Source organism: Lissotriton helveticus, chromosome 6 (assembly GCF_964261635.1).
Source record: "Lissotriton helveticus chromosome 6, aLisHel1.1, whole genome shotgun sequence".
NCBI lineage: Eukaryota > Metazoa > Chordata > Amphibia > Caudata > Salamandridae > Lissotriton > Lissotriton helveticus.
In genome coordinates this window covers 1,403,879,541-1,403,902,973 of record NC_136067.1, presented here as the reverse complement: position 1 = coordinate 1,403,902,973, position 23,433 = coordinate 1,403,879,541, and the positions used below count along the sequence as shown (strand labels likewise).

The following is a 23,433-nucleotide window of genomic DNA, read 5'->3' as shown; positions in this document are numbered from 1 at the left end:
CTGTAAAGCCTTCGATGCTAGACCAAATTCATCTATGTACTTACAAACTTACTGAGGTGTGCAAAGTTCTTAAATAAATACCTGTGATTGTGCTTTGGGCATCTTTCCATATAAGGAACTACTGTGGCCTGAACTCATGTCCCTTATGACTATACACTTTGCAGACTATTTGCAACTAAAATGATATCCCACATTTTCTTTAACCGTAGTGCCCTACAAGGTCTAAGGTTGCTCAAGTTAAGAATGTGTTGTCTGTACTAGACTTACCATTTATGAATAATAGTGTACATTAATGAATTGTGATGACAAGCCAAGCATTTACATTTTTTTTAAACGACTGATGTTTTATCGAAAATGTAAATTGGTACTTTTAAGTTTATGTTGTTGATTTTTACATTGAATACACTGAATGATAAATTATCTTTTTTCGTGTCTATATGACATAAATAGTGTTTCTGATAAATAAGTTGGCAACATTTAGTAGGTGGTTGATAAGTCTGCCCACTCTGTGGACATGATTTTCAGTTACTTGCACAGAAACAACATTCTATACAAATGTAGTACCCTAGCAATTACCAAGGGTGGACAGTACACTCCATGCTACTGTGTTACATAATGTTACAGGTATGTTTTCTTGTGACATGGGTCCAATTTAAGATATTCTGGTTGCATGTGATTGGCTGGCGAGCCTAATTTATCTGCTGAGTAAAAATACTTGTTTCAATAAAGCTGATTGGTTGGGAAGTCTTATGAAATTGAATGTACTTATCATACTTAGGAAGTACAGGAGACTGAGTTTGGGCGATGTGGCAGTTGAAAGATTATGAAAGCAGTAGTTAGAGCTGTTGTCAAAATGGGAGCTGTAACCCACCCGAGAACTTGGGCACTCCTAAGTGAATTTCTTTTTTGGACCCCTCTCCCTCTGTACCATATGGACACACGCTAGATGACATTATTCATGGCTAATCTCTTGACTGTTGACTAAGTTTAGTTAAGAGGTAGGCATCTAACAAATGGATTTTGGCTTTCAGTTGTTCAGAATCATTTAGGACAATCAATTAATCTGACCGTCAGGTATATTATGCCCTTAATGATTAGTCTGTTACGCATTTAAATAGCTGTAGCAATATTTGGAAAGGATACCCAGTATAAGCAGATAATCCAGAGAAGAAATGGATCCTTTTTAATGTGTAACGTTTAGGTGGACTTAATCATAGAACAGTAGGTTCCTGAAGGAGTCACTTATATGTCCTTTAAGTTCAGTTGTTATCAAAATTCAACCTATAATGATTTATTAAAATAAAGCATATAATAAGTACCACAAAATTAAATTGTGAAGAAAGTTTGCTTTTAAATATATATATATATAAATATATATATATATACACAAACATTTTTCACATGTATTTATCTATATTTATTTATATTTATGTTCTTATGTGGATCAACAATAGGACAAACTACGATATAGCAATGGACATTTGGCACAATTAAATATATAGGGGCCAGATGTAGGTCGGTTGGTAACGGCCGAAAATCGGTATTTTCGGCCGTTACCGACCGGTATTACAGATTTGGCATGTAGGGGCACTTTTTTACAGAATCAGTAAATTTACCGATTCGGTAAATTTACCGATTCTGTAAAATACCGAATCGGTATTTTTACCGATTCAGTAAATCTGAGATGTAGGTGGGACTCTTCTGAGTCCCAAAAGCCTTACCGAATCGGTATTTTACCATCAAATCCAATTTGATGGTAAAATACCGATTCCGGTGTGCATGCACATGTGTGCATGCACACCTATGCCATATGACAGGCAGACCTGCTCTTAGGGCATGTATGCCTGCCACATGGCACCCGAGCCTGTTTTGGGGGGGCCAGAGGGTGTCAAAGTGACACCCCCTGCACCCTTGTGAAAATCGGTATTTACCGATTCGGTAAATACCGAATCGGTAATGCCCATTCATTCCTATGGGCTTCAAAGCCCAAACGAATGAATGGGCATTACCGATTCGGTATTTACCGATTCGGTAAATACCGATTTGTTCCGATTCGGTATTCCAGCACATCTGGAATACCTACATATCCACCCCTCAGATTTACCGATTCTTAATTACCGAATCGGTAAAATTCGGTAATTAAGAATCGGTAAATCCATTCTACCTACATCTGGCCCTAGGTTGTTTTGCTGCCATGCCATAGGCCCATATTTTTGCAAATTGGCACAAATTGCGACGTTTTGCACAATGGTCTTATACATATTTATCTATTTATTGATGGATTTATTTATGTATTTGGGTATGCTATCCGTTTCACATTGACTATAGAATATGCAATATATTTAATACTTATATATTTATGTATTTATTCTTTGCATTGCCACTTTAACAGCAAGCATTGAAGCTGTTTACAATTATGAGGACATCTTGTTATAGAAGCATTTCTTCACAAGGTTGGCACAATTCAAATGCCTGTGTACGAAATATTTCTTCTATGTTCATGCAAGTGGTCATGTGACTCACGTAAGGGTTGGACACCTAGCACACATAAAAATAATGGCGGAGGCAAGTTGTCTAGTGTGATCAAGGGCACAGCATGCTCGAAATGTGTCGCAGAGGGAAAGAAGAATGAACGTTTTCCTGCCTTATCCGTTTAGGTCCGTCTCTCCCTTTTCGCCAAGGAAGTCTGGAGAGAATGCTATATATATCTACACACACACACACACACACACACACACACACACAATCATTCACCAATCAATATCAATACTTATGAAGAATATACACAATCCTTGTTCCAACTGGCCAAGATGTAACAATGTAAAAAGCACTGCCCACCCACAAAAATCAGAAAATCCAATTTGTAGCATATTTGCTAGTGATTAATGGGGATCGGTATATCCACCTAACACATCATAGACTTTCTGACCATAGTCCATTCAACCTGGTAATTTAGTTGAAAATGATCGAAGTCTGAAGATAGGCGTCAGAGAGAAAGTACTGTTGATGTTTAGGTCTAAAACTGACTAAAGAGTCTTCACACCCATCATCAGGACTGAGTGTCGAAAACAAAGCCAAACAGACAGACCCTTGAGGAACCTGTCAGGATACATAAATGTAAACAAATATTATGAAAAATAAAACAAAATAAATTGTACGCCAAAAAGAAAATCACAATGTGTATCAATCACCAAAAGTGTGCTACCCCAAAAAACTTTTAGCACCACCAAACACCGTCAGTGCAACTAATTAGCCAAAACCGGAAATACACCTACATGTCAAACATGCATATAAATATACCGGATACACCAACATCCATATCATAATAAAACGGATGTATGACATCACAACGCATGCATTTACATCGCATGCCTTAACAACGCAAGTATTACAACGCAGTCCATTACAACGCATAGTGCTTTTGGGCGCTGGATAGTGAATAGTTTAATTTACTATTCCAACTCCAGTCCTCGTGGACACTAGGGAAGGTTATTGGATAGTAAATTAACCTATTCCCTATCCTAGAGCGCCCCCCAGAGCAATGCGTTGTAATAGTTTGCGTTGTTATGGTTGCGTTGTAAAGGCTCTGCGATGTAAAAGTTGCGTTGTAAGTGTTGTTCACCTAATAAAACACTTACCAAAGAAATCACCTAAGATTAAACTATGTTCTACTTATGAAAGGTCAATCTACATAAAACATCACAAAAATCAGTCAAGGTCGCAAATACGATTCCACACCTCTCCCTAAAAAAGTAGTGGCTGTAAATTCTGTAATTCTTCAGATTATCTGAAAAATAATAAAAATATATAAAAAATGTAAGTTCATAAGTGTAGTAGCGGTGGCTGTCTCATGTCCAGCCCTGAGGTGGCTTAAATCCTATCTAGTGGGGCATAGTTTCCAGGACAAACGTGGAGACCACTACTCTGATGATATTGTACTGGAGCAGGGGGTACCCCAGGGCTCGGCCCTGAGCCCCACCCTGTTCAATCTCTACATGTCTCCACTGGCAGAGATTGTGCAGAGGTTTGGGGTTGAGGTGGTCTCCTATGCTGATGATACCCAGCTGCTGATCTCCCTATCCCAGAGGCCCACGGATACAGCTACCAGCTTTAGAGCATGCATGCAGGAGCTTGCCTCCTGGATGGATAAGAACTGCCTAAAGCTGAATGGTAGCAAGACCGAGGTACTGGTGGTAGGGGGAATGGGTCCTCTTGGACCTCGGAGTGGTGGCCGCCGAGTTTGGGTTCCACCCCCATCCCCTGCACAGAGGCAAAAAATCTGGGAATTTGGGTAGATCCCTCCCTCTCCTATGATGGTCACATCCGCCGGTTAGTGGGGAAATGTTTCGGTGTTTTAAAAATCTTACGGAAAACTTTGGATCTTCTCCCTAGAGAGGCCAGGCAGACGCTGATACATGCGCTCATCGCATCCCGCCTTGACTATGGAAATCTATTGTATCTGGGAGCCTCGGCCAAGAACTTTGATAGGCTGCAGGTTCTTCAGAATGCGACAGCAAGGCTGGTATTGATGCGGCCCAGAAGGGCGGCGTCTAAGCCTGCCCTTGAGCTCTTGCACTGGCTTCCTGTCAGGAAACGAGCGATATTTAAGGCACTACTCACCTGTCACCGTATCCTTCATAATGTTGCTCCCTCTTACTTGGGGAATCTGATCACTAGATATATACCTGGAAGATCTCTCAGATCATGTGGGACAGTGCAACTAGTTATCCCACAGATAAAGAAGGCGAGAATGGGCGGCCGCTCATTCCGCCTCCTAGCAGCACAAAACTGGAACAAACTCCCTCTTGCTCTCAGGCTGGAAGGGTCGGAAACTAATTTTAGGAAACGACTAAAAACCTATATGTTTACGGTATAGTCTTGTCCAGCGGGAACTGATGCTCTGTAGGTCCTCTCACCTAGCGCGGGGACACGCCGAGATGGCGTAACCAGGCGCTTTAGAAATTTCATTATTATTATTATTATTATTATTATTATTATTATTATTATAGTAATAGAACAACAATACAGCTACAGTGTAGCGAGACTCCTCCTACCTTATAGACAGGGTCATAATGAATCTGACCGGCACCGATCTGCCATAATGAAAGAATCCTGATCTGCTTTGGTACCAAGACACTATTGTTGTGTGCACCGGCTGACTGGGGGCGAATCATGTGATACACCCTGGAACCATGGTCGCCATCTTAAGTGTCAAAAAATGGCTTTTATTCTGTGTCTCACTGATACATAAACCATTCACAATACCTAGAGTTATGATAGATATACCTGTATACGAGCCACCAAATGGGAAAAACATCCATATGGTATGATTCATAATTAGGGCTCCCTGTTTTCTGTTTTTACTGATTTTTACAGATAAATACAGACAGAAAACACTGTCTCTCCTATCTGTATTTATTTTTAAAACCAGAAAAATAAAGATAATTTAGCTTCTTTTGAGTGATTCACCATGCTGAGATTAATGATTTTCAGGACAGTACATGTACATAATAACAGCATGGGCAGCTACAAAGCTCGATCAGATGTCCTTAAATTACTGCATATCTCAACAGGAATATGTGTTATTACACTATTTTTTTAATTTGGGTTTATTATTTTATTACCTTTGGCTGTGTAATGTGCTAAAACCTGATAGGCATAAAAGTATGAGCTAATGTTTACCCTTTAAATAAATGCAGAAATATTGTGCTATCCCCTCATCTGTTTACAAAACACAAAATAAATATGGATAAATACCAATAAGATGGCCAAAAAATAAATATGGATAAATATAGACGAAATGTTCCAAAAATAAATACCCAAAAACTGGGAGCCGGGAACATCTGAACGCTCTGTTAGACGTGGAATAGATCACGCTACATATGCAGGGATAATGGCCACCATCTTAAAATGGCGATGGTATCCGAAAATCATAGCCCCAAGACTATTGCTGTAGAAACTAAGTGAATATCCAAACAAAACTTCCAAAGAGCAGGACATAAATATTCTTCAGAACCCCTATGAGTCCTGTGCTCGTGATTACAAATCTTTATTTAAAATATACAGAGAAATTGCTGGCATCTTAAAGAGGGGCCAGTTCGTCAAAGCTCCTAGGAAGTTAGCAGAAACTTCAACCACACAGCACCCATGGAAGTGGTAAATATATTAAATGAAATAAGAAACGCAGAGGCTGGCTAAGGAGTGCCATTCAACCTGTTGGTTTAGGCCTTTCTTAAAAGTGTTACCTTGCCAGATTCATCTATTCTCCGTAAGTGCAAGCAATCTATCCACATTATGTTTTCTCCTGGAGGCATCAATCACTTTAAATGCAAACCATTTCATTTCATTAGTAGCATAAGCAAACATTCTGTAATGGTCCGCTAAAGGAGCGTTTTGAACATTACACTGAATTCTTGATAGGTTTTGTAGATTGCGATGACAACTCTCCTGAATTGTTTTGCCAATATATTTCAAGTTACAAGGACATTCAGTACAATAAATTACATTCTTTGATGCACAACTAAAAAAAAATATTTTCATTCCAATTACAAGTCTCTTAGATTCCTATCCCTCCTAAAGGAGAACTTGGTTTGTTTAAAGTGAGGTTTTCTGAATGCAAAAAAAAGCAAATGTTTTAAAATGATCTTTTTTTATCATATTAGATTCCAAACGTAGTAACACATTCCCGACTAGAAACATTTGGTTTTTCTTTGACTGTTAAAAGTGAATCCCTGTTATAATACTATTCTAATTTAAGGGTTCTCTTTATGAGATGGTAGGGATATCCCCTAGCAATCCACTTTGATGATAACTTTTTGGCTTCTTTGAAGTACTCTTCCTTTTTAGTGCAGTTACACCTAATGCGTAGAAATGGCCCAAAGAGTAGGTTGTCTTTGAGGTTTCTGGGATGATGGCTATTATACTTTAGTGGTGTGGACCTTGCTGTCTACTTGGGATAGAGACTTGTGTATAATGTGCATGAGTAATTTCTAATAGTGAGACCCAAAAATGTATCAAATTATTATTGAATTCTTAAGTAAATTGTAAACTGCTGTACGGATTTTTCAGCCATTTATGAAAATCCATTAAATCAATTACAGAACCTCTCCAAACAAGGAGTACATCATCAATATACCTTTGCCATTTTCTGATGTAGTATCTATCAGGATTTGATCTATAGTAAATTGTTCTGTCCTCAAAGGCAGCAACATAAAGATTAGCTATATCTGAGGCAAACATTGTTCCCATTGTTACTCCTTGTATCTGGACAAAAACTCTCTTTGGAAATTAAATAGTTACATTCTAGTACTACCTTGTCACACTCAATGATAAAAATTGTAGGTATTCTATGTGATCTAGTACGAGTCTCAAGCACAGAGTAAATAACATCAATAGAATAACACAAGGGGCTTCAGAATAATCATATTTAGAATCAAATAATTCACCTTCAATTTGTGTGATCACCGATAGACTATTTCTAGTATAGGTCCTGGTCAAAGCAACAAAAGGTTTGATAAAGAAATCTACATTTTGTGCTAATGGTTGAAGAATTGATTGACATCCAGCCACGTTTGGGTTTATTTTCCACACTCAGTCCTGATGATGGTCCTGCAGACTCTTCAGCTCATTAAGACCAAAACTTCAACAGTACATCCTCTCTGATGCCTATCCTCTGACTTTTGTGATTTTCTACTAAATTACCAGTTTGAATGCACTACGGTCAGAAAGTCGGTGATGTGTTATGTGGATATTCTGATCCCCATTATTCACTAGCAAATATACTACAAATTAGGTTTGTGATTTTTGTTGGTCGTCTGTGCTTTTTTACTTTGTTATATCTTGGACCATTTGGAACAAGGATTGCATATATTCACCGTAAGTATCGATATTAATTTCTGAATGATTGTGTGTGTGTGTGTGTATATATATACATATATATGTGTGTGTGTAAAAGCAAATCATCACAATTTAATTTTTTGGTATGCCTTAAATATGTTTGTTTTCTTTGTTTAAATTGGATTTGATAACAAATGAACTCAAAGTACACATAAATTACTGCCTCACGATCTTATTGTTTAATCTTATACCCTGTTTCCTGGAGGAATATTGGGTAGCACTAGTGTGAGTAATATAAGTTTAGGTGGACATCATACCTCTTGGGACTCTTTGCATTATGTATTTTTTATATTCAGTCTTACTCAGAATAGTTGGAGTTATCATTTTTGTCGATAGATACGCTTGGCACTTCCCAGCTTGCAGCTATGCATGTTTTTTTAGTTAATCTAGCTTTGCAATAAGCTCTTAGTTTGAGAGATTTTCCCTTCTGCTGGCATTTTTTGAGCCCCCCTAAAATTAATAATAATTTCTTTGCGTGTGTAGTCTTTAACTCCCTACCTGGTCTACTGCCGCTTGATAGATCTTTTTCTGGTCTTGCTAATAATTTAATAGAATACTCAATATAACTGATGCGGTCCTCACCCTATAATGTGAACAAATACTCTAATATAGGCTAAGTCTAGTAGGTCAATAAGGGTTAAACTACTTCATACAAGTATGGTTGCAATTTTATCCTTTTTCTGTTGTTTGGTGGGATCAGCCTACATCTTCGACCGACACCTCGGGGACAAACTGTTAGTGCTATTATTTACTAGGGCTATTATAGAATTTTTGTCACACTCATCATTAGATGTAACATATAGGTCATAATAAATATCCCAGCTCTTGATTTGTGCTCTAATATAATAAAGCCGCAAAGCTTGTGAGCCTATGTGGATGGTTGGTTTGGTAGGGGTATCAGATCATAGGAAGCTATTTCGGGTACAAACCCATGAGTAATGCACACGACTCATTTGGCAACAACATCAGAAATACAACCTTTGTTTTAAATATGAACTGAGCTTGCAATGTCCAGGGATAAATCCATCTTTACTATTTCAAAGGAGAAGTACAGACATTGCAAGCCAAATTAAAATCTACCAAAACCATCACTTTCCATTCTTTTTCTTTTGTGTGTTACTTGTGGTCTCTTTACTTTGTTCACATAATGGCTGCAGTTAAGGACAAACTCTCAACTTTTGGAACTTCTTGAAAACATAAGACAATATGATGCTACAAAAGGTAGTTGTAGGAAGCTGCTTCTTTATATGATATACCACTAAGTGGTTATATCATGTAAAGAGTCCAGAGATCCCCCAGTAGTGTAGAGGCCTAAATGTAAACTCAAAATGCTCTTTTTGTGGTAGTGTGGTCGAGCAGCCTTGAGCCTAACACAGAGGCACAGTAAAACATTTGTTATGCACACAGCGATTAATAAATGACACTCGACTCAAAAAGAGATCCACACCAATTTTAATAAAGTATGAATCTTCAACATTTATTTTAAGACCAAGAAATACAAAAACGCATTACACATACCGCATTAAAAATAGTGAATGTTATGTTAGCATGTTTTGTATAGCGCACAGCTGCCTCAGCAAAGAGGCGTCCCAGCGCTGAAGCAGAACATAGAGGCTGGTGATCAGAAGATGGCACTAGGCTGTGGGGAAAAGATGGGTTTTAAAAGCCCTGCAGAAAGCCAAGTAGTTCTTCATGGCACGGCTGGGAAATGGCAGAGCATTCAAAGCTTGGCAGCCAGTAGACGGAAAGAGCGCCCGCCCGACCGTGCCCTCCTCGTACGAGGCACAATCGCCAGATGTTGTCCTGAGGTGTGAAGTTGGCGCGTTGGGGAATAAGGTGATAGTAGATTGAACAAGAGGGCCGGAGAGGAAGATTTCAAGATTTTTAATGTGGTGCAGAGAACCTTGAATTCTACTCGGTTAACAACAGGCAATCAGTGCAACTGACGAATTGCCCTAGAAGTGGGGCAGGTTCTGGGGAGACCCAGCAGGGTTCTGGCAGCCGCATTTTGAACTCGCTGTAATCTCCGGGTTTCGGTCTTATTTACCCCTATGGACAGTGCATTGGCATAGTCCAGTCTTGATAAAATGGAGGCCTGAATAATCATTTGCCTAACGGGTGGGTCAAAAAACCCAAGCAACTGTTTAAGCCCCAATTTAAGCAACAGTGTATGCCAAAGCAGGGGCCTGCAACTTTCTTGGTTTGAAACTGGAGGCTGAGGTTCGAATCGACCCAGACACCAAGATCTTTCACCGTCTGCTTAGGGGTAGGTGCACAACCCAATATGGCCGGCCACCACCTATCCCCCCCCCATAGCTCTTGATGGTTTCCCACCAGCAGGACCTCTAACTTGCTGGAGTTCAGTTGGAGACAGTTATCAGTCATCCACTCGGCGACAGCCGTAAGATCCTCCTGAAACTTGTATGCTGCCGCCCCGGTGTCATCCGAGAGAGCAACCTCCAGCTGTGTATCATCAGCATATGCTACAATGTTGAACCCTCTGCTCCTTGCCAGGACCGCCAAAGGTTGCACATAAAGGTTAAAAAGCATAGGGCTCAACGCGGAGCCCTGCGTAGCCCCTTGTTTTTTGGCATGGAGCGTGGAGGCAAACGGTGGAGCTACGTCCTGGAAGGCCCTATTAGAAAGAAAAGAAGCAAGCCAGACCAAGGCCGAGCTCGTAACACCTGCCTCCTTCAGCCTACGTGACAGGATCCGATGATCCATGTTTAATGCAGCACTGAGGTCTAAAAGAATCAGAGCCGACGTACGTCCCTCATCTAGAATGAGCCTGAGATGCTCTATGACGGCCAGGAGAGCAGACTCCGTGCTGTGGCCTGAGCGCCAGCCATTCTGAGAGATGTCCAGATGATTGTTCGCTTCCAAAAATCTGGTAAGAATGGAATTGACGTGAGTCTCAGTGATCTTAGTGATCCACAGGAGAAGGGAGATCGGGCGATAGTTTTCCAGTGTGGCAGCATCCAGGATAGGTTTCTTAAGCAGAAGAACTACCCATGCTTGCTTCCAAGTGTGTGGAACAGCCGCACTGGACAGAGATTTGTTAACCCCTTGCATGCGTGGTGAATTTTCGCGCTGTGCGGGTGATTTACATAGTGGGCGGGATTCGGACGGCCCCCGACCGTTATCAGCACACGCCCACCTTGACGCATGATGGGGGCCGTCATGAGCATGCAAAGGGTTAATCACCTGGCTCAAAGGTGACAAGAGCACAGGTAACGATCTCATAAACTGGTCCGGTTTGAGGGGATCAGAGGGGGAGCCGGATTTAATCTTGGTGCAAACCAACCTTAGCTCCTCCAAAGCCCGGCGGGAAAGCAGCCAGAGTATGAATTGGGAGCTGGCCCGGCACAGGGTCAGGACTCGTGACGGTGCAGGAAAAGGACAACTACATGTTTTCCACATTTTCATTTTTTTTTTCTTCTTTTTTTTTTTTGGAACCTTTATTGGTAGCAGACACGAATACAAAGATGGGCCTACAACCTCCACGGCCGGCCGCTACAATTCAAAGCAATGCAGGCAGTGCGTACATGACATAATGCAGAGCGCAGGATAGTACTAAAACAATACAGATAGTGGGAGCGGACACAGCTGCTTGTATAAGGATAAGAAAAGGTTCATTTTCAAAATAAGAAATAAAAAGAAATGCCGCACAGTCACACCCAGTCTCGCGAAAGCGTACTAGTCAGGATGTTAAAACAGCGACAATATGATTGGGGGGGGTTTCAAGGAGCTAGAATACAACCGACAGGAGTAATAAAAACACAGCCCCCAACATGCAGCGAGTCTAAAACCCGGCCTTCCTTTCCAATCACCCCGCGAGGAACATGTGCAATAACGACACAAAAAAAAGGGGAAAGATGAAAGGGCCATAGAAACAAATACTAATCTAACACCCAACCCGCAACCCCCCACCCTGCACACCCGCAGAAGGCCATGGCCCACCCCCCCAGCCGCGTGCCTGTCGCCCTAGTAGAACCCGAAATATAGAAGATAGGAAAAGGGGGAAGAAAATAGAAAAAATAAAGTAAAAATAAAAGAGAAAGAGAAACGGGGGAGGGCCCAACTCGCGCCGCCCGGCCCCGCCCAGTCTCCCAACACTGCAGGATCTCAATAAAAACAATACCCCAGGGAGGAATAGCAAATCTCGATATAAGAACAATGAAACAGCAATTAAGGTTACCCGCTAGCAATCTCATCCCTGACCCCGTCTGACAATAATAACGCCCGAAGTCCTCTCAGCACTCAATGTAAAGCACAGTCCTGGGGGACCAACTAGAAGGAATGGGTCCAGTACATGCAAAGCCATGAAACAACACGATAGTCCAAATCCATCTTGATATAGATATTGAAGATCAGGTAATAACACCGCTGGCCCCAGAAACTTCCCAAAGCTGGAAAGGAATAGCAATATCCAGGAGAAGAAAGTCAAACAGTTTGGCACAGGCCGCGACACATCCAGGTCAGTCCAATGAAGAAAGCAATGCTCCACCTTCAGCCGCCAGCCGAAGATATGTCCCGGGGAGACAGCCATGTGCGCAATCGAGACGGGTCGCACAGATTCAGGATCCCAACCCCCAGACGGCCCGGGGGGTACTCCATGATCGAATACTTCCTCCATGGAGACAGCAGCAATGTCGTCGACCGTCTCCTGGAGGAGAATCGCGGCCTCCACATACAGCGAAACAACAATGGCGTCCAGCCTTGCATTAAGACCACGGGTGTGACTGTCGATGGTTTCGTGTAGAGCCGTTAGGGCGTCCAACACCTCTCGGGTCGTGAATTCCGCAACGCCTTGTGAGCATCCTGGCACCATTTCCGCAACAGCCACCCAGCCTGGGCGCGAGCCTCGAAGAAGGGCGCCAGCCGCCATCTTAAGTCAATCAACACCGTTCCTCCTCCCTGCATTCAGGGATCACGCCTCAGCAAGTGGGCACCAAAAAATGCATCCCCAGGTCAAACGAACTGTGGGACAGGGTCCAGAAAGAAGAGCCACCAAAAGGCTATGGGTCTCGCCGGACCCCGGGACTCGCCCGCATATGTAAGTGGCGATATCTGGCTATGCCCGGGCAACAACGCTGGGGAGGGGGCAAGAATCAGGCGCCCCCTCCGAACCCACTGGTCCAGAAAGGAGACCACCAAAAGGTTACGTGTCTCGCCGGACCCCGGGACTCGCCCGCATATGTTAGGGGCAATCTCTGGCTATGCCCGGGCAACAACGCTGGGGAGGAGGCAGGAATCGGGCGCCCCCACCGATCCCACGCTGGCACCTCGCCCCCGGGGCTTCTGGCAAGTGGCCCGGGGCTTCACTGTAGAAAGCGGTCCTCCGTATAATCGGCCACCACCGGCACGGCTCCCCCTTGCCATCAATGGACGCTGGCGCTTCAGTTGCGGCCGGATGCCCCGCCTAGTCGACACCCCGGTCTCACCATCTCGTGGGCCGCTGAGCAAATGGGGAGAATTCCCAGGATCGGCGGCACGTAGGAGCTCCGGAAGCAGACGGTAGATGCTCGGTTTCTTTTCTTATTCAAAGTATGCCTCCGTGGGCCAGGATATACGGCAGGATAATCGTGTGGGGAAAAAGGGCTCGCGGAGGCGAGCGACTATGCGGCCATTTCGAATGCCTGCTTGGCTCCTCCTCCGTTTTCCACATTTTCAACAAAAAAGGTGGCAAGAGCCTCACACTGCTCATTGGATGATATAGGAGGCACTGCTGGTACCCCAGGCTGTTTCAAACATTTCAGTATGGAAAAAAATCGTTTTGGAAGGATTGCCACTACTCCTAATTTCCTCAGTGAAATAAGCTGCATGCGATGTGTGAATGGTCCTTTGATAGCTTTTCCTTGCTGCTTGATACCCGTTCCAACCTTTTGCAGGATTTACGCAAAATGGCGAGATCGTCATTGTACCAAAGGTTGGATTTGGAGTTACGGCTAGCTGACCACTTTGCCGGAATAAGTGCATCAAGGGGTCTGCGAATCCAATCTGAGAAAGCTTTGTCAGCAGCATCATGGTCGTCTGGCATGCTGAAGGCATTTCTAGAGAGAAGGTCGTGAAATTAGCGAGATCAATTTTATGCCACATACGTTTAAAAACAACCTTCTGACATTGCTTCCGCAAAGGGAGTACCCCAGAGAGAGACATCGAGATCAAATAGTGATCTGACCAACCGACTGGAATAGGAGTGTGGATTGATAAAAAATGAAGATTTGAGAACACGGGGTCCAGAAGATGTCCTGCAGAGTGAGTGGGACCCTCAACCGATTGCGTCAGCTGACAGGCACCCAAATCAGCCAAGAAATTGCACAGCTCCATATCCTGGGGATTTTCCAGGTGTATGTTTAGGTCTCCAGTAACACTAAAATTAGCTGTCCTTGTGGCCAAGATATTAACAGTTTCCACAAGCGACGACCTAAACTCTTTCGAGGGTCCGGGCGGGTGATATATGAGTAGCCCAGACATGGTATAGCAAGCATTCAGAGAGAGCCCAAAGCTAGCACACTCAGAGCCAACTAGAGTCTCTTTAACGAAAGAGCAGGTGTAGCAAGGTTTGAAAATCAGGGCAATGCCTCCACCTCTAGACTCTCTGTTAAGGGTCATGATGTTGAAGCCCTGGGGGAGGGCCAGTCCTAGCACTGACTCGGAGTCAGCGGATAGCCAGGTCTCAGTTAAAAAAAGGGCGTCAGGAGATTCTTCAAATAGCAAGTCATAGATGTCAGAATGGTGTTTAACTAATGATTATGCCTCTAACATTGACCAGGCCACATTCTTCACTCACCTGACCCACCACATGGCTCCGTACCATATATTCCCTACACTCATGGGGAGACTTCAATAGAGTGGCTGACGTGCACCTGGACAGATTCCACCCACCATTGCGAGAGTCCCAGACAGTGCACACAGACTAGGGGGCATATGTATCAAATACTGTATTTGCGAGTCTCAAATAGCGATTTTTTTGAGAATCGCTATTCCAGAATCGCAAACGAGATGTATTTAAAAAATTGCAAATAGTTAGCGATTTCTTTGCATTCCTAAATTGCAATTAGCAAATTGTGAATCGCAATTAAGGAATACCTTCCCATTCATTAATGGGAAGACATTCTCAATTTGCGATTCACAATTTGAGAATCGCAAATTGAGAATGCAATTTCAAGGGTGCCAGGGTGTCCAAAGGACACCCTGATGCACCCCTGAAATGAACCTTTGTGCGCATGTGGCGCACATCTAAGGGCATGTATGTACGCCACATGGCATGAAAAATGCCCAAAAGTGCATTTTTCAAAGAAATCGCAAATTACTACCAATTTGAAGTTGGTGGTAATTTTCGATTTCTTAAGGAGAAATCGCACAACTTAGGTGCTTCATACATTTCATTTAAAGAATTGCAATTTGCGATTCCTTAAATGTAATCGCAAAATAGAGAATCGCAAATTTTGCGATTCTCTAATTTGCGATACACTTTTGGGATGATACATCCCAAAAGGCCTTTTCCCGTTTGCAAACGGACCAATTCTGAGAATCGACCCGTTTGCGAACGGGAAAAGGGCTTGATACATATGCCCCCGGGTGTTTAGTGACTGCAGCGCCACTGGGGACTCCTTGAGAACCCTGCACCCCCATGATCGAGATTACTCTTACTTCTTGGCTATGCATAAGGTCCATGTCTGATTAGACGCAATGCTATGTACCGCAGACATACAAAGCCTTGTCCAAACAGTTGAATACCTGTCCCAAACGATATCGGACCACAATCCGGTTCTTCTTGGACTGAGGTGGACGCAACCTAGGCCCACAATCCCTACCTGGAGGTTCCGGCCTGACTCATTAGATTACCAAGTCTTCAGAGACGTGATCCGAGAGAAGATAACCCAGTAGTTTAATGAAAACAAGGGTACAACTTCTTCCCTGCTGGTGGAATGGGATGCCTTCAAGGTGGTCCTAAGGGGCCAGTGTATAGCTGAGGCTACGGGGATCAGACGCATGCTCCTGACTGAGGTACTGACCATGGAAGACCTCAGAGAGCTTGAGCAGAGACGCCCAGGACACCTCGAACTCCAGTCCGGATTACAGGATGCTAAGGAAGAAGTGGCAGGGCAGACCAAAAGACTTTGATGCTTTGACTATAAGCAATATCTGGACCGCACACATGCTGAAAGGGATCAATCCCGGTTCCTAATGGCGTGTCTAGTGAACCTCGACCAGCAGGTTCTCTCCCGTGGTCATGCTGGAGGATGAGGAAGGTAAGAGGCAATATACGCAGCAGGGGATCAATGACATCTCTTCTCAGTACTATGCTGGGCTGTACTGTAGTGCTCTGTCACAAGACAACATCGCAATTCTGAACTACTTAGAGGGGTTGCAATTGCCACAACTAGGAGCAGATGAGATGGAGATGATGGGTGCAGATATCACCCACCAAGAAGTGAGGGCGGCCATTAAACACATGGTGCACATCAAAAACCCTGGAACTGATGGCTTTCCGGCTGAGTTTTATGCTGCCTATTCGGGAGAATTGGTGCCCCGGTTGGTGTCACTATATGCTTCAGCCCGGGCTGTGGGGACATTACCGGACAGCACCAGGGAAGCACTCATAATTCCGGTTTTGATATCGGAGAAGCAGGCCAACGTCTGCACGGCCTATAGGCCGCTGCCAATGTTGAACATTGACTATAAAATACCTAGAAAGATCCTAGTGGCTAGGCTCCTGCCCCACATGCCAAAATTGATCTATCTCAATCAGACTGGCTTCATCCCAGGGCGGAACGCAGCCACCAACATCAGGCGACTCCTGACAATATTAGGCGCAGATGACTGCGATAGAACCGCAGCGGCTGTGTTCGCAGTGGACATAGAGAAGCCTTCCTCTATGAGATGTTGGGCAGGGCATGACTAGGTGACGTTTTTTTAGCATGGACAAAACTATTATATGCAAACCCGATGGCCAGAGTGTGTACGGGGAGGGATAGCTCCCTGGGTCAGAAAGTGGAGCGGGGCATGCAACAGGGATGCCCCGTCCCCCCTGCTCTTTGCCTTGGCCATGGAGCCATTGGCATGTTGCGCGAGAGCAGGACAATAATACCAGGGACTGACAGTAAGGGATTTGCAACATCACCTCGCCTTGTATGCAGATGATCTGATATTTCCCCGCAACACAAGAGAGGACTTGAGCGGGACGCTGAGTATGCAAGAACATTTTGGCCTGCTTTTGGTCTGAGGGTAAACTGGCAGAAATCTCAACTCTTCCGCATGACACCCAATAGGCCTCCCTAGAGGAGCTGGACTGCATCAAATGGGAATACAGTTGCCTGGCGTATCTAGGGGTCAAAATATATAATTGAACCGCTGACCTCATGGAGGGAAATGTAGTTAGAGCGATATGCTCCCTCTGCTCCTCCATGGAGTTTTGGAAGTCCCTACCATTATAAATAGCAGGCAGAGTGGCTCTCCTGAAGATGGTAGTGTTGCCACGTTTGCTGTATTACTTTTGTACACTTCCATTGTGGGTACCCCTGTTCCGAGATTTAGACTCCCAGGTCGTATTGTTCATTTGGGGATTGGAACCACAGACGAGTGGCTCTGGCACGTTCCAGTGCTCCACAGTGACTGGAGAGCTGACGGTCCCAGACTTTGAAGCATACTACATCGCAGCGCAGCTCAACTGGCTGATCCAGTGGATGGCGACCAGGGGAAACCCAGAGAGGGCCCTGAACCCATTCACGCCAACGTCCTCGGTGTTCGCGAAAATATCGCTAAGCATATGCCGGCGCCCCATTGGGGACACCTAAGAGACCGGTGTTGGATTAAATATTTGCATCGAACCCGCAGCAGAATCCCTTATTCTCCTGTCCAACCCCTCGTCCTGCTTTGACATTTGCCGCACGGTGGAAACCGGGCGGGCCTAGATGCCTGGCTGGCGACGGTGGTGGGGGATATTTTTCAAGATTCTGAGTTACTCCCCTTTGTTGAATTTCACACAGAGTTCGACCTACCCCAAGTACACTTTCTCCTACACAGGGCCCTCATCTAGGCATTTAAGAAGCACTGGGGTACTGGATTTACAGGACCATGGGCAATGAGCTGTTGCCGATATGTGGCTTTGTCAACAGGCAGGATCAAAACGGTCTCTTGCCTTTATAGGGCGATCTGTCATAATCTCCAGCAGCCCATGGAATGGTTGAGGCCGCAATGGGAGGGAGACTTGGGGACCCCGATCCCTGAGGCAGACTGGGAGACCATAGTAGAGAAGACCCCGAACGTTTCGCAGAATGTGTGTTTCAAATTAATCAACTACTACATCCTACATAGGGCATATCTTACCCCTGTGCAAATTAGAAGACATTATCATTCGGAGGACGCAGCTTGCCCCGATGTGGGTAGAGAGAAGCGCATGTCTTACATATGTTCTAGGAGTGTCTCATTCCGAGCGCTTTCTGGGAGGGGGTCGTACATATAGTGGAAACTATCCCAGACAAGGAGATCCCTCACACCCCAAGTCCTTGCCTATTGGTATGGCTCCCACATTCAGCTAAAACCAAAGTGACAGGGAAATTCCAGGATCTTGTGTATGTCCTGGCCAAACGGTAAATCACTCAGAACTGGAGGTCAACGGGGGTGCCCAGAGTCGTGACGTGGAGAGGAGAGCTAGAAAAATGGGTGAGCTGTGAATAGAGAGTATTTCTGAAGGAAACCCGATAGGGTATAGACACACTAGAGATGGATAGGGCCTGGGGAGGACTAGTCGACTACTTAATAGCATTAGACCTGGACACAGCAACAACAGTCCCCTAACGTCCCCCATCGCCTGAGCGCAGAGCTGGTGGAATAGGCCATATCACACTTTAAGCGCCCCTACCTGATCCTACCACCTTGAACCCCATGATTGTAGCCTACGCGAGACACCGAGCAGTGACCCCTAAAGAACATCCGCATACTCAAGCTGACATGCAGTAGCTGAACCGACTTAAAGGGGTGGGGTGAGAGGTAGTTGGAATGTTAACAAATTTGAATACAATGGGGAACTTACCAGACGCCGTGAGGTGAACGGCCAGCGACACCTGGGCAGATTGAAACGCCCGACTAGCGCCACCATCCGCAGCATTGCCTGAACGCCGTGAGGGAAACGGCTGACACCGCCACAGCGAGGACGCCGTGAGGGCTGGGACTCCATATCCCAGGTGCCCCGGCGGAAGCAGGCGCAGGCGCGGGGAGTGACGCAACACGAGCGCCCGGAGGCGCAATAAAGAACGGAACGCCCCTCGCACACGCGAGTCGAGCGCGCGGGAGAAGCCCGGGAAAAGGGCGGGCCCTCTGAGGCCCTCAGAGGACATCAGTGGTCGGGCGGGCCATCCCACTAACATTTCCCCCGTAAGGTCAGCTACCTTTTTGGTTAATAGAATGGGCGATTGCACTGTTATAAGTACTACTGCTGATGTTCCCATTCAGGAAATAGATACTTCAATAGTATTATTAACATCCTTTGAGACATTAATAGACACCGCGTTTAACAAGATCGTTGAAACGGAAAGAAGGTTTTCTATGGGCCCTATGAATATTAATCAACTAAGCGCCACGACCTGTTTGAAAGCTAATACCCATATAAACCCAGAAGTTATCGTGGTCAAACCATCACATCCTGTTGGTACTGTACCCTTTGTCCTGGATGATGAAAATACTGTCACATATGTAGCCCCAGAAGTAGCTCCTGATCCTACCTCAGTATCAACATCTATTGAGGCTACTAGTAAGGCACTTGAGAACGCTGCAGCTAAGAGAAAGAGGGGCCCTGTAAAATTAACACATAATAAAAGGAAGCAGTCCCTAAGGAGTGTAAATCAACCAACACCACAAAGCATGTGGAACAGGGGGAAGAAACAGAAACCGAACCAACACATAGTATCTGTGCAGGAACAACCTTATCTGGGTGATGTCGTAGTCATAAATAATGAAGACTCAAATTCCATGTCAATTTCCACCCAGACTGAGTTCCCCAATGTAAATAATATAAATAGTCATCACTCCAGATCAGAGGGGAATCTCATTGAGACCATCGCAGACACTATTTTTAAACAATTTGAAAGTCAATTGAACAAACAATTTAATAATATTTTTAAAAGACTTGACAGACTGGAAAACCTAATTAAAAATGATGATGCCAAGAGAAAAGGCACAGTGAGCTTGGACAAAATAAGAGTAGAACGTCTGCTAAAGGACCTGGAATCCACCACTCGTGTTTTTACTTGTGGGGATCAAGACATTAACAGGGCTAAGGAACTACAGGCTGCTACCAATCTACCAACTACTGCATCTGAGGTTGCTAAAAGCACCAGCACAAGAGGTAGCAACCCGTCTGTTCCCTTAACTAAATCCTCTTTGCCCCTAAGTATTGTTGCTAACGCCTCAGATCCTTTGACTAAATCTTCTGCTCTTCCTATTGCTGTACCCGGACCACCCAAGATAATTAACAAGAGTAACCCTGCGGCACGCACTATTACAGTGCAGAAGGCCGCTTCGAACCCCAGCCAGCGCTATAATAAGATCACACATGATGACACTAGGCCTGTTAAACACCAAGGCCCTGCATTACATCTTCCACCTGATGCTTGTCCTTATGTCTTAGTTCTGGCTGGTATTCCATCTCTCAGGGAAGGTCAAGGAGAATCGTGGGTCCAACTGCATAACAAGTGTATAGACTGGTTAACAAAGCATAAGGGGGTGGGCTATGACATTTCTAAAGAGATCTTATCCACAAGGCGGGTAACCTGGGTTGGTCCTCTCTTCAAAAATATTAATGGGGACTGTATAGTAATTAACTTTAGAAACCCGGGCACTGCAAAATTCTTGCTGAACAAAACCTCTGTGCGACATGGCCCATCTACTGTGGTGACCCCCTTACCGCTAAATTATTTTTACCGTCCCCCACATAAAATGATGCAGCCCCCACCGGTTTTCCCTTTACACAATAGGTTTGCAATATTTCATGATTTGGAATCATTGGATTGACTGCCTTCCACTACCACTGAACCGACTTCTGTGTGTTCTGCTATCGATCGGTCAGTGGAAATACTCCCTGAGGCGCCTTTGTTGACACCTAAGACTTTTCTATCTGGTACAACACGTGAACAACAAGGGCTTACCACATTAAAATCCGCCCCAGGATCTGACCAGGGTCCTTGTTTAAGGCCAGATAATAACCTAATCATCCTTAGTTGGAACATTGCCGGTCTGAAGGCAAAGATGGAAATCACTTCCTGGAAAGATTGGGTCAACTGTCATGATATATTAATGTTCCAAGAAACCTGGTGTACAGACGATTTGTTATTTGAGGGGTACAGCTGCCATAATAGGATTGTTGCAGCTCCCCCGTTTGGCCGTCCAAGCGGTGGATTATCAATCTGGATAAAGATTACTGCGGAAGTCAAAGTTGAGACCCTACTAACTAATTGTCCTAGCTTCATGGCATTATCGTATATCCAGAGGACAAGACTATGCTTAATCAATTTCTATAACAATGACTTTTTGTCCCAACGTAACCCTAATTTTATTCTTTTATTTGATTTTATTGATGAAATTATGGATGGACAGAAATTTGGGAAATTTGATGGTATCTGTTTAGGAGGGGACTTTAACGCTCATATACACCCGAGAAACCCCCCATGTAAAAGAGGTACAGAACTGTCAAATTTTCTCACAACTAGAGATCTTGTAAATTGCATGGATTATGTAGGTATGGAGGATAGCACCGCCCCATTTTCTACTTTTATTGGTCACGGGGGCGGGACTACAATTGATTATGTTTTCGTTTCATCTCCTGTCGCTAATGCTCTAATAAGGGCTGAAGTTGTATGTAAAATTTATAGCGACCATTACCCAATTGTCATCCACCTATCACTTTTGAGGGGTAAGTGTATACGGAATGAAATAGGTGCTAAAAACTTGAAGGTTTCAACTGACAAATTGAGGGTAATTTGGAAGGGTGCGGACAATAGGGGAATCCTAGCCGAAACTATTAAAAAATATCCAGTCTTGATCGAAAATTGTCTCACTATTGATGACTATGGGGTCAATATAATCACGTCATTCTCTGAACTCTGTTCTGTAATAAAAGGTGAGATTTCCAGACCAGCCTCTAGTAAAGCTGTGGAAACACCTAGATGGTTCGATGCCCTTTGTTCAAAAGCAAACAGGAATTTGAGAGCTGCCCTAAAAGCTGAACCAAGGGACCTACCACAAATAAGATTGCTCAGAATAGAGTACAAACGTACCCTATGCACTAGATCAAATGAACTGCTTAAAACTCACTGGGGCTCCCTGGCTCGCTCAGCCGAATTGAAAGATACTACAGGGTTTTGGAAGGAGGTAAAAGAGATAAGATCTATAGGCTCTAATTTAACGGAAATTAATTGTAACATCACTGGCCCTATCTGGATTGAACATTTTGCAAAAAGCTATGCAACACCAGATACTCCTCCATTAACTCTATTACCCCTAAACCCACTTAACATCTCTGTATCTGAGGTTGAGGATGCAATATCAGAAAGCGCTGGAAATAAAGCGCCCGGCCCAGACGGGCTCTCAATTGACCAGTTGAAGTGTGAGCCCGATTTTTGGGCTCCACTGTTATGTAATGTTTTTAATAATCTAACAAATGGGCAAATTCCGGAAACATGGCCCTGTAGCACAATCGTTCCCATTTTTAAAAAGGGTGATAGGCTGGACCCGGGGTGTTACCGCCCCATTTCATTAATTGACAACACTTTGAAAGTTTTGGGGCGGATTATATTTAAAAGGATTAGAACTTGGGCTGACGAGAGTAAGATCCTACATCCCAGCCAGCTTGGTTTCCGTAGTAGCGTTGGAACGGTGGAACAATGCTTAAACCTGAACCTGATTATGGCAAAATATAATATTGCTAAGAAATCCCCTCTGTATTTTGGTTTTATGGATTTGAGTTCCGCTTTTGATTTTGTTAACCGTTCCCGCCTTTGGTCCACCCTTCTTGAGTATGGTTTAGATGATTATTTGGTCCACTTTTTAGCCTTCTTACATCGTGACTTAAAAGCACGAGTGCGTATAAATCAATCTGGAGAAGTTTCTGATGACATCAGTATCGGTAGGGGGGTTAGACAAGGGTGTGTGTTGGCCCCCCTCCTGTTTATCTTGTATATTAATAATTTAAGCGGTTCCCTGAGTATTTTAACAAAAGATGTACCCCATGTAAATGGAGTCCCTATACCTACCCTTCTTTACGCTGATGATGCGGTCCTGATGGGCCGCACTCCAAAGGCACTCCGCATTTTAATTTCAGGATTTGTTCTTTTTATGGCCGATTTAGGCTTGATAACTAATTTTAAAAAATCATTAATCATGAGCTGCGGTCCTAAAAATTATAAAATTGCCGAGATCAAATCAGGGTCAAATGTTTTGAAAAGCACCAGTACCTTTCCATATCTGGGGCTGCTGTTTTCAAACACTGGCACGTGGCATGCACATGTATCTTATGCAAGGAACAAGTTGGGTAAA

The 23,433-nt window shown here is 44.1% G+C and overlaps 1 protein-coding gene across 1 annotated transcript in view; it reads left to right on the top strand.

Moving 5' to 3' along the window:
- Positions 1 to 23,433, top strand: part of PEX7 (peroxisomal biogenesis factor 7) — a 1,057,085-nt gene that overhangs the window by 90,375 nt on the left and 943,277 nt on the right. The gene's annotated exons all lie outside the window — the stretch shown is intronic.